Here is a 10,787-nt window from a genome sequence, read left to right as displayed (position 1 = left end):
GGGACGCACCTGGAGATCTAGGTTCTCCCGAGGGGTCTGCGTGTTCCCTGACCTGAGGGGCGGCTCCCTGCCCCGGACCCCTGGGCGTGGGTGGGTGTGCTGGGAGAGGCCCGGGCGGCTGGGGAGGAGTGGGGGTCGGGGCCGGGGGCCTGGCTTTGTGACCTGGGTTGTCACGCTCAGCCAGGACCGGCTGTGCGCCGGCCGGGCCTCTGAGGTTTGGTTTAAGGTCTCAGTGAGGAGCCACCGCTGTGGGGGCCACTGGGGCGCATTGACTGTTGGTGAAAGCCATTTTCTTCGCTGGGCCCTGGGCCGGGGAGGGCGTCGGGGGCTCCGGGGGCTCCTCTGCGCTGGGGCGGGGCCTCCCTTCTTGGTCTGCTCTGCGGGGAAAGGCCTCTGTGTGCTTCCTGGAATGTGGCTTTTATTTTGTAACAAAGCAACTGTTTTAATGTTTGTTTTCCTTTAGCAAATAAACATTGGCTCCAGCAAATGTCAGGAAAAATACAATAATAAACCCAAGTATTCGTGATTAATGGAGGGAGAAAAATGATCTCTGCCGGCCCCCGCCCCCCGTCGGTCCTGAGGGGGAGCTTTCCAGGGAAAGCCTGCAGCGGGCCCTTCAGAACCCGGGTTTCTGCCTGGGGGGTCTGCCCAGGGCCTCCGGGCTCCAGGAGGACAGCAGGCGGCTTGTGTCTGAGTCACATCTGTCTTAAGAAGCACAAGACGGCCCATTAGCCCCGGGCCTCCGGTGCTGAGGGGCTGGGCCCTGGGGGGCTGGGGGGCTGGGGCAGGCGGGGGGCCCACAAGTCGCCCCACTGGAGCAGGGGGTAGGCCCTTCAGACTCTTCTGCCCGCTGGCTGGTCACTTCCCAAGGGGACCCTACTGGGCGGCAGCCGCCCGCTCTCCCCCCAGGCCCCCAAACAAGACCTCCTCGGTGGTCAGGGGCCTTGGCGTCAGAGCCTGGGGGTAGGGGTGCCTAAACCGCGTCTGAGATTGTCCCCAAACCAGCCCACGTGTCAGCTGATCCGGATCGCCTGGGCCTTAACGAAGGTGGAGCTTGTGCGGAAGGAAGAGATGTGTGGTCCAGCCACGCCCAGCCACACGTGCACACGAGCACACACACGCAACCCTCTCTCCCACTCACACATGCACACGAGCACACGCTCACATCCTCCCACCCACTCACGCTCTCCCGGCACACCCGCACCAGCAGCCTGGCCCCTTGTCCTGGCCAGTGTTCACGGCTCCCGCCGGCTGCTGTCACGAGTCTGCGGTCACTGTGGAGGGTCAGGAGCGGAGGCCGCAGCCCCTGGTCCCCTGACCCCCTTAAGGCGGCCTCTAGAGCACAGCAGCCAACGTTTCCAGGAGGCAGCCCCTCCCTCTCAGTCCTCCCCACGGAGACCACGGGAGATGGACACGCCAACCTCCAGAGCCACACTGTGGCCAAGAGAACACAGGGCAGTCCCCAGACACACACCAGCGCAAGCCACACAGCACACGGCTGCCACATACCACGCATCACCTGGACAGAGTACACAGCACACAGCACACAGGTAGCACACACGTAGCACACACACTGCACCTACCACACAGCTCCTGCACAGAGCGCACAGCACACACGCAGCCAGTTCCCTCTCCCTGAAAGAAGCGCACAGGAAAGGCTGTGTCCTCTGGGCACGCACGGCCTCCCAGAACCTTCTGGGGCCCGAGCGTCTTTCTTAGGAGCAGGAGCTCACAGCCTGGGGTGGACAGGAACCACAGGCCTTCCGATGACTGTCAAGAGCCAGGGTCATCCCTATGGATCCCCCGTGGGAGAACCCCCATCCCCGTCCAGGCCCAGGGGTGGGGGGTCTGCAGGGTGGCTTCCTTCCCTTTTATCTGTAATCGGAGGGGATGCAGCGGGGGGAAGAGAACACCGCAATTTGTTGCCATGATGCACTGTTCCGATCCATGGTGCCCCCACCCTGCCCCCCGGCTGTCAGGTCTTGGGCCCTGGAGCCTGGAAGGAGCTGTGCTGTGGGCCGGGCTCCTGGCAGGTGGGAGGGGTCATCACACAGAGGACAGAGCTTGGTGTGGGTCACAGTTCCATCTCGCCCAGCAGAGCTCCTGAGTGAGACTGAGGGTCCCTAGCAGGACCTACCTCCAGTTTCCGTTTGCTCTGGGCAGTGTTGGGGACTCATGGGGGCCCCAGGCTGGGGTCTGGGGATCCTGTCCTTAGGAAGTGTCACCCTCCTGGGTTCCCTAAAGCCACCCAATCCCACCCCTTGGCCACCTTGGTGACCAGGGTCTGGGCCCTCTCATTGGGCAGGGGGCAGGAGCCTGGAGTGGTCAGGGACGGCCTGCAGGGTGCCCAGGGCTGATCGATGCCCTCATCCACAGGAGGTCAGCTCAGGCTCTGGAGCAGCTGACCCTGGCCTGGCGGTTGCATCCCACAGCATCTCCATCTTCAGGTCCCTGGGATTAGGTCATCCTGCGAGACCCCTTCCCCAGCTGCTCACCCAGCAGGGGGACTCCCGTGGGGAGGGGGCCAGAGCTAAACTCAGCTCCAAGGACGCTGATGGCCCAGGCCAGGTGAGGGGCAGTGACCACAGACCTCGGGTGGGGGGGTGGAGGGTAGCCTGGTTCCCCCTACACCCACGGACCTGACCTTCAGTCTAAGAGCCTACATGGCCAGCTGAGGGGCAGTTCCCTGGGCGACCTCCCAGTGGTTCTGCATGTTACTGCTGGTGTCTGAGTCTGAGCAAGGATGGTGCAAATGGGGGGGATGGGGTAACCCTCCTGAACTTGGCCAGCTCCAGTGAGACCCTCACAGAGGGCCGCAGGGCAGGGTAGTCCTCTGCCACAAGTCTGGCTGGTTGTGGTATCTGAGGGAGCAGCCCTGGGGCTGGACTCTGAGGTCCTGTTCCCACTCCAGATCCATGTGCAGTGGGCAGCTGCCTGAGTCCCTGTGGAACAGGGGTGTTTAATAGCACTTGACCCACAGGCTGCTTGAGGAAGCTGGGTAGATTGAAGTGACAGATCTCATTCACCCCTTCAACACCCTGGGTCCCCACCTTTGCCCTGTAACCTGGGGTCCCTCATGCTCTGACTCCAGCCCAGCTATGTGACTCTCTGGCCAACGGGGTGTTGAAAAATGTGGTGCCAGTGGAGTCTCGAGGGCCACATGCTACTGCTGGGTGTGTTATCTGGTGCCTCTGCCACCACCGTCAGACCACATCCAGGCTGATCTGGTGGAGGAGAGGGGTCTGGCATCGGCACTGAGTCCTGTCAGCACATCCCTGCATGTGAGCAAGCCCAGGCAAGACCAACACAAATATGAGGAAAAACACACCCACACACATAAGAGCCAGACTACCAAGAACGGAGACAAAGAAGAAATCTTAAGAAGCAGAAAAAAAAGGCAGCTTCTGACAAAGGAAACCAAGGTTACGGCTAACTTTCCTAAGGAAACAATGGAAATCAGAAGACAATGGAAGAGATCGTTGAAGACAACCTGTTCCACCCACGGACTTCTTGGGGTTTTAATTAATTTATTTAACTTTTAATTTGGAGACAACTTTAGAGTATACTCTTAGGAAGAGTTGCAGAAATAGTACCCAGGGTGCCCATTTGTCCTTCATGGAGCATCTCCTCATATTAACCTGTTACATGACAGTGGCTCCATGGTCAAAACCAAGAAAAGATCATTGACATGATAATGTTAACTGAGCAACAGGCTCTAATGGGATTTCACTCATTTTTCCCTGATGTCCTCTTTCCACTCTGGGATTCCCACCCCACATTTACCATCAGATCTCCGTAGTCTCCCCCAGTCTGAGCCAATTTTTTGGCCCTTCGTGCCTTCCATGACCTTGACGCTCTTGAAAAGTACTGCTTAGGTATCTCATAGGGTGACCTTCCATGTGTGTTTGTTTAGGTGGTCTCATGATTACAGAGGCTGAGGGCTTGGGGAAGACCACAACACAGTCCTTCCTATCATGGGACCTGTGGACCAAGAGGCCTCATTACTGGTCATGCCAAACTTGGTCGCTTGGGTGGGGGTGTCTGCTTGGAGTCTCCAACGCAAAGTCACTTGGTCCCCGTTTTGTGCCCTGTTTTTTCAGAAGTGAGTCACGGGGTCCAGCTGGCACAAAAGGAGAGGGCAGCTCTGCCTCCTGGAGATGGTGGAGGAGGGGGTTTGTGATTCATACCAAACCACTACAGTTGTTGATATTTTGAAGCTCTGCAGACTCCTCCTTCCCTTTAAATGTCCCACTGATTTTAGCATCTCTCAGAGCATCTTGGCTACAGCAACCATTCAGGCCACGTCCAGTGATGATTTTCTATTCCCTTATTTATTCTACATGTACTAATTGTATTTTACTGTGAGGAAGTATTACCCCTTACCCCTCGCTTATTAATATATTCAATCATTATTCAAATAAATGTGAACTCACGGACCTTTACTTCTTTCTCTGGGTGGTAAGTCAACAGTATTCTCATCTGTATTGTTGGTCAATAACCAAGTGTCTTATAATCAGTGAAAATATCTGCAAAAATGAAAGCAAAATAAAGATATTTTTCAGACAAGCAAAAACAAAGAGGATTTGCCTCTGATAAACCTGTGCCAAGGGAAGACCCAGAGGGCCTGTTCTGGTGGAGACGATGGTGGCAAATGGAAACGCACGGAGGAAGGAAGGGAAGGAGCTGAGAGCCCATGGGTCTACCGTACAGGCGCAGTTCAGCTTCACGCAGAAGCCGGGTTGGAAGGAATTGGCTTCTGCTGGTCCGGAAGAAAGGCGTGCAAGGAAGGGGCTGAACACAGCAGGAGGTGCTCACCTCAAACGTCCAAGGTCCAAGGTCCAGGCGGCTCCACTGGTCCTCTGCTGGGGTCTCACCAACCTGGGGGAGAGTATGGTTGGGGCTCATTTGTTTTGGGCAGAGTTTGGGTCCCCCCATCTGGGGCTCATGTACCCTTGCAGTTTGGCTTCTGCCACCATGTCGCCACCCCTCCATCCCCAACCAGCAGTACCCTCCAAGTCCCAGTCCTGCACCGAGTCTCTGAACGGAGGCCAGAGAAGGTCCTCACTCTTACGGGCTCCAGGGCTTGGACTGGGCCCACCCAGCTAACCCAGCACCTAAGGTTCAAAACCTCAGTGACATCCATGAAGTGTCTTCTCTGCGTGAGGTACCCTGTTTCCACTCCCAAGTCCCAGGGGTTAGAACAAAAACATTCAAGGAGGCATCGCTACTCGCCAGGGAGAGGTAGACAGTGGGAGTTCAAAGGCCCTGCCTTGTCCGGGAGGAGATGGAAGGATGCTTGAAGATCAAAGATGCACATTTCATTTCTAAAGGAAGCACAAATAAACAGCAAAAAATGTGTGACAAACAAGCTAATAGAGGAGAATATGGAATAATTAAAAGGAGTTGATGAAATAAAAAAGGATAATCAAGGAGTTTAAGGAGAGACGGGACACAGAACCCATGAGAATAAGAGGAAATGAATTGCAAGGCAGTGGAGGAGACCCCCCAAATATATTAGAAATTGCATTAAAGGCTACTCAACAAAATACTGTCAAAGATGGTCAGACTAGATTAAAAAAAGAAAAGAAAATCTAATTATATTTTACTGATAGAGGATATATAAGAAAGGAAGGAAGGAAGGAAGGAAGAAAAGTGATGCAAACATAGAGCATTCAATCATGAATCGTAAGCAAGTTATGCAGCTGCAGAAATAGCAAGGCTGTGTTGCAGAAGTGAACTTGCAGCAGGTGGGGAGGGGGTCAGTGAAGGTGCCCACCCGGGACTTCACATCACGCTGACATGTTGGCTCCAGATGGATCGCTGCTCAAGGTGAAAGGTGAACGACAAAGATCTGTGGAAGGACCCAAGGAGATCTGTAATCGGGGCATCCTAAATGGACCAGAAAAAGAGTGTGTCTCAAAGACCACATGGGAGTGCAACCTCTGAGTGAGAGGAGTTACCACAGCATCCTGTGCGACCCTGTGTGTGGAGCTTGTGTCAGCATTCTGTGCAACCCTGCCTGGGGTGCCTGGGACAAGGACAGGTGCAGCTCAGCGGACACACAACCTAACCCTTCACAAGGGGAGACCTATAAGCCCGTGGCCTCCCAGCCTCGTGACTCATCAGGAGATGAGATGCTGTCCATCCAGATGGCTAAAGAAAGATGGGCAATTCTAAGTGTTGGCAAGGACATGGGACACCAAGCCCTCACACAGCGCTGGTGGGCAGCAGATTGGTCTAGCCCGTCTGGAAACTGCAGGTCACCCTCCCCTGAGGTGTGACCTCTTCTTACCAGGGACCAGCGATTCCACCCCCGGGGTGCATGCCCTACAGAAGTCCCCACTTGAGTCCTCCCAGAGGGTATTTACACAACCTGCACGACCCACATCCCCTGATGTCCCCGGTGGACTGGCTGTCGTGTGTCCATCTGATGGAATTCTGAGCAGCAATGAAACAGACCCGTGCACACAGCTGGGCACCAAGGCACACCCGGCCAGGTGTAGGCATACAGCTGGACACGATGTGTGCACACAGCTGGGAAAGACGTGCACACCTGGCAGGCATACAGCTGGGAACTCACGTGTACACCTGGCAGGTACACAGCTGGGCAGCAATGCATGTGCCCCATAGGCACACAGCTGGGCACCAGTACATGCACCTTGCAGGTACACAGCCGGGCGGCAGCAGCCATTCACAAGGAGCAGGATGTAAGGCAGAGTGGCCCCTCCGGTGGTGCAGGGGGGCTGGAACCTGAGCAGCGCCCCCTCATGCTGGCCCCAGCCCTGACAATGGCTGGACTCCCGTGAGCACCGTCCAGCTTCCTCCTGGGCCAGCCGTGTGCTCCTGGGAGCCGGGACTTTCTGAGCCACTCCATACGGTTCCTGGCACGTAGCGGACACTTGGCGAGGATTTCGAGAGTGAATTAAGAAAGGAATGTTGAGCCAGAAGTGTCACAGCCAGATTTACTCAATGCTGGTGAGTAACTCTTGGGGATTCTGCTGATTCACAAGTGCCTTTCGGTTTGGACGCATCTCCGACTGTATGATCCCAACAGATGGAAGTTCCTTGGCCTCTGGGACTGAAACAGTGGAAGTTTGGTAAACGCATATCCGGAGGGAAGTGGCCGCAACGTGACTCAGATGGGCCATCTGGGCGCTGAGGGGGGAACAGGCTCCAGCAACGCCCGCTCATTTAGAACCGCAGGAGTCAGGAGCTGAAGCGTGAACCGCAAGGCGAAGGCTGGCCAAGGATGGAGTGGCCCTGTCCTAGCTTTTATCTCATTACACGGGGGCCCATCAGTATTTTCATCAACAATCAATTAGACGTGTCCCGGGCAAGCCATTCCCAGGGAGCATAGCCAGGCCGCCAGGAGGCGGCGGCGAAAGCGGGGCCCCGGGACCCAGGGAGGGGCGGTCAGGGCTGGGGGCACAGAGGGCCTGGCTGGCACAGTCCGGGGTTTGCGCCGAGGAGCTCGGGGCTCCGAGGAGAGCAGAAGGGAGTTTGAGTGGAGAGTGGAAGGTTCCGACCCTGAACGCTCCTCGGGGTCACAGCGAAGCTGGGGTTTGCCTCGCAGCCAAGCTGTACTCTCGAGGCCACTCCTTGGAGACTGGGCCACGTGGGGCCATGTCACCATGGCCCCGGCACCGGGAGCACGAGAGGCGGGGCTTGGGGCAGACTGTCCATCAACAGCCCGGGCCGTCTCTTCCTCCTGCAGGAGCCAGGCCGTGTGAGGAAGCTTGGGGTGACCAGCAGGGCCGCCGCCAGCCACCGCCCCCCACGCAGCCGTCCCAGCTGGTCACTCTGTCATCACACCCTCTGAGGTCACAAATGAGCAGGGCACACCATTTGCTGAAGTCTTTTCCAGTGTGCTTTCTGTGCCCACCTGCTTTTGCTGCCTGCAGCCCCTCTCTTCGGGGGCGCTGAGGCCCCTCATCTCGAAGCTGGCACTGAGTTCTGTCCCCCGCCTTCCCAGGTCCGCCAAGCCCAGGCCAGGGCCCCAGCAGGCATCTGTGCAGGGAGGGAGGCTTGTGGGTTCCGAGCCCTGGAGGAGCTCACAGCCTGGGCACCAATCCCCCCGGGGGGGAGAGGCTGGGGCCGCAGGACATGCTTCCCGCTGCTCCCCAGGAGCCAGGCTACGTGGAGGAGCCTGTGGTGTGCACCCCCTCCTTCCAGAAGGGAGAGCCCTGTGGCCGGAATTGCTGGAGGGGGAGGATGCGTGAGGCTGAAGAGGCCCCGCCCTGGCCCAGGGGAGGCTCGCAGCTCTGAGGGGGCCAGTGGGGGCTGAGGCCGGAATAACAAGTGAGGACCCCATCACGGCGCCGGGGTGAGCCATCACCCGGGCCTGTGACACGCGGCGAGCTCCCTGCCGCAGGCGGTGAGAGAAAAAGTAAGGACGCTTCCACCGCCTGCTGCCAGGTGACCCAGCTTCCGTTTGCGCCGTCGATGCTCAGTGTCTGTGACACAGCAGGGGCCGGGGAGGGGCTGCCTTTGCAGCTCTCTTGGGGCGTTCGCTTGGAGCCCTGGGGCTCGGGGCCTGGGAGGCCCGGCCGCAGGGCCCCCTCTGTCAGCTCAGACCCACCTCTGCCGTCGGTCCCCTTGTGCCTCTGCGGTGGGAGGTTTCATCCTCGACGTGAAAGCTTTCAGGTCTGCACACGCAGGTTCCGCTCCCGGTGACTTGTCCACGCAGCGCAGTTCCTGGGGACAGGCCAGCGCCCTTCTGCTCCGGGCCCCACGTCCGGTTCCCGCCTACTGCCCACAGGCCCTATGTGAACCCAGGGTCGGGAGAAGCCGGGGGCCAGTCCCCCAGTCTGGCCCCTTTGAGATTTGAGACCCACAGCCAGGGGCACACGGCTGGTCGGGCTACTTGGGGGGATGTGACCCCCACCCCACAGCATCTGGGGAGAGGGGAGGCGGGAGGGGCACCTCTCTCCTGCTGATCCGGTGACTCCCTCAGGCCCAGGCCTGTTAGCGGCGCCCAGACAGAAGCGGGGGGACGCCTTTCTGCACCCCTCTGGTCCTCGAGGGTTTGGGTCATCAATGACCGGGCGGGGGCGAGGGAGAAGGTGCTGGCGGGAGGGGGCTCTTAGGGAAGCAAGGTCGGTGCACCGGCAGGCCTCCCGCTCAGAGCAGCTCAGCCAGGGCAGGTCAGGGGGCCTGGGAACTGGAGCAGCCCTGGAGGCACAAGGGCCCGGCCTGGCGGGGGAGGGCACAGCTCAGGCCCTTTCCGCCCTGGACAGCGGGGCTGGGGCTCAGAGGGCTGCGCGGGCCGGCCTTGGAGACCGAGAACCAGTCTGGCTCCCTGCCCATGCCCCGGCTCCGTGGGAACCGTGGGCCCACCCCAGCCAACTGCAGAACCGCTGGGCCTCTGCTCTCACTTCCCGCAGCGGCAGCAGCTCTGCCTCCTCCCACGCTGCTCCTCCCAGGCTTCTGCCCCAGCTCCCGACCCCTGGCCTGGTGGGTGGGCTGCCTGGCCGTGCATCCCAGACCCACGTGCACAGGCGTGGGAGTGCATGAGTATGTGCCTGTGCGTGCGAGAACATGTGCCTGCGTGTCTGCGTGCATGTCTGTGTGCATGTGTGTGCGTGAATGTGAGTGTACACGTATCTGTGTGCATGTGTGTGCATGCTTGTACATACGTATACGTGAGTGTGAGTGAGTGCGTGTCTGTGTGCATGTCTGCATTCATGTGTGTGCAGCCCGTGTGCGTGTGTGTATGCAGGTGAATGTGCGCATGCATGTCTGGGTGCATGCGTGTGTGTGAACGGGAGTATGAGTGTGCACGTGTGCCAGGGCCTGGTGTGAGGCTGGCTACCCCCCGCTCTGCTCCCAAGTCCAGGCTGTGGGGCGGCCCCCTTCTCCACCTCCTGCCCCATAACCCTCTCCACAACCAGGGCCCAGGGAATGAGGGGGTGCGGGGAGCATTCCTGCAGGGCCCCCAAGGCGGCGGGGGACCAGGCTGCCTGGAGGGGTCGAGGAGGTTGAGAGGCAGCCGGCCGGCTTCACGGGGGGCTCCTGCTGGGTGACCAGGGAGGCAGGGCTGGCCTGGCACTGTTCGACCCACCGTGGGGACAGCTGGTCTAAACTGCTGACCCACCAGGGTTGTGAACGGGAAACGGTCAGGCCCTCGAGGACAAGAGGCACAGGCGGAGTCCTGTCCCCGGAGCTGCAGGTGCGTGAGCTGAGCCAGCAGGGAGCAGGGACTGTGTGAGGTCCGGCTGAGCAGAGTGTCTGGGGGGAGTGTGGCTGCCCTCTGGGCCTCGGAACCCTTGACAGTCCGTGTGGCCGTGCATCGGCCGGGACCTCCTGATGGCCAGGGCCCAAGGCAGCCGACCCAGCGGCCCCTCCCACAGGCGCTCCCCGCTTGTGGGGTGGGTGTCTGGGGATGCGGGGCTGGGGACCCACCCAGGAGGGGAGGAGGGTTTGGCAAAGGCTGCTGACAAGGGCTGGTGCCGAACCAGCGTTTGCACCTCGAGAGCTCTGCCTGGGCCTGCGGGCGAGGGAGTGACCCGGGAGGGGACGCCGGGATCCCAGCGCTGTGGGGAGGACGGGGTAGGATGAACGCCAAGTCTCTTCCGGACGCAGAAAACCTCCATAAAGGCAGACGAGAAGGACGCACGTCTGTGAGTCAGCCTTAAAGCAGGATGCGCAGCACATCAGAACCAAGCCAGAGGCAGAGGCAGAGGCAGAGGCAGAGGCAGAGGCAGAGGCAGAGGCAGAGCCAGAGCCAGAGCTAGAGGCAGAGCCAGCCTCGGCTAAGTCAGTCGGTTTGCAATTCTTGTCCTCGAGGC

The sequence above is a fragment of the Sus scrofa genome, chromosome 13 (genome assembly GCF_054392235.1).
Source record: "Sus scrofa isolate SSC_HxYL_T2T_F1_AM1 chromosome 13, Sscrofa_HxYL_maternal_Yorkshire_Landrace_v2.0, whole genome shotgun sequence".
In the NCBI taxonomy this organism is placed as follows: Eukaryota; Metazoa; Chordata; class Mammalia; order Artiodactyla; family Suidae; genus Sus; species Sus scrofa.
Note: the sequence above shows the minus strand (reverse complement) of the source record.